The sequence below is a fragment of the Plasmodium inui genome (assembly GCF_000524495.1).
Source record: "Plasmodium inui San Antonio 1 unplaced genomic scaffold supercont1.49, whole genome shotgun sequence".
NCBI lineage: Eukaryota > Apicomplexa > Aconoidasida > Haemosporida > Plasmodiidae > Plasmodium > Plasmodium inui.
This window is the reverse complement of record NW_008481883.1, coordinates 14112-15109: the sequence shown is the minus strand read 5'-3', so window position 1 is coordinate 15109 and position 998 is coordinate 14112.

Sequence of the window (998 nt, the reverse complement as noted above, 5' to 3'; positions counted from 1 at the left end):
TTTACAGTGTGCCGTATCCTGTTTACTACGATGTATATATCACGGTTACTCTATGTATAGGTAATACTGAAGTTCATCGCAGAAGGAGGATCAAAGGCCAGGAATGCATGCGAATATAGTATCTACGAAACACTGAGTAATATGTGGGAGTCCCCCAATATGCTATCGTCACCTTGTGAAAGAGTCATTTCTTATTATTTTTCACTAGTTCATTACGTGACTGAATCTATATTTGTGGATATTTAGGAAGAGGGAAACGGCACTAACGCGTCGCATTATCAAATTCTCACTTCGTAAGGGCCGCGCTAACATTATTTGCTTTACGGTTTAAATAATTTTATGTAACTTGTATTATATTGGTATGTTGAGCTGACAGTTTATATTCTTCTGATGCGCCATGCAATTAATTGGATGGTGGATGGTCCAAATTACACCAATTGTGGTATTGTATAACGTGTAAGGTGTAGCATAACGAGAAACGTATATTTACGGAGATGTCAATTTTAGTATAGTGAATGTGGATAGAATATGTAGCCGCCACAATTTTAAGGAACATAGAGGGTTCCAATTAAGTCGGGATAATGTAAAGAATATTATGGTTGCAAACCATTCCGTCTGTTAGTATAGGGGAGGTGATCATTTTTCCCTGCGATGCCATTTCTCTATGGCAACTGATTGGAATAGATACCAAGAGGCATTTTCTTGGTTCTATTTTCTCCTTCTCCGTTCTCCTTTACACACGGATGGATTTCCAACGTAGTTCGCAAGAGCCATGTGCAAAGGCCAATATGGACACGTGTAAATGTGTTCATACAAGGATGCTCCTAATAAGCATATCTCATGTCTCAAAACTAGAGTGGACAACAACCAATAGACCATTACAGATTCTCTAGGGGGGACGTCAACATTCCTGTTAACATGGCATAATCCTGTCAGCAGAGAGGGGTAACAGAAGAAATGTATCTTAAACAGTTGGACAATACCACTGCGTTCAGATT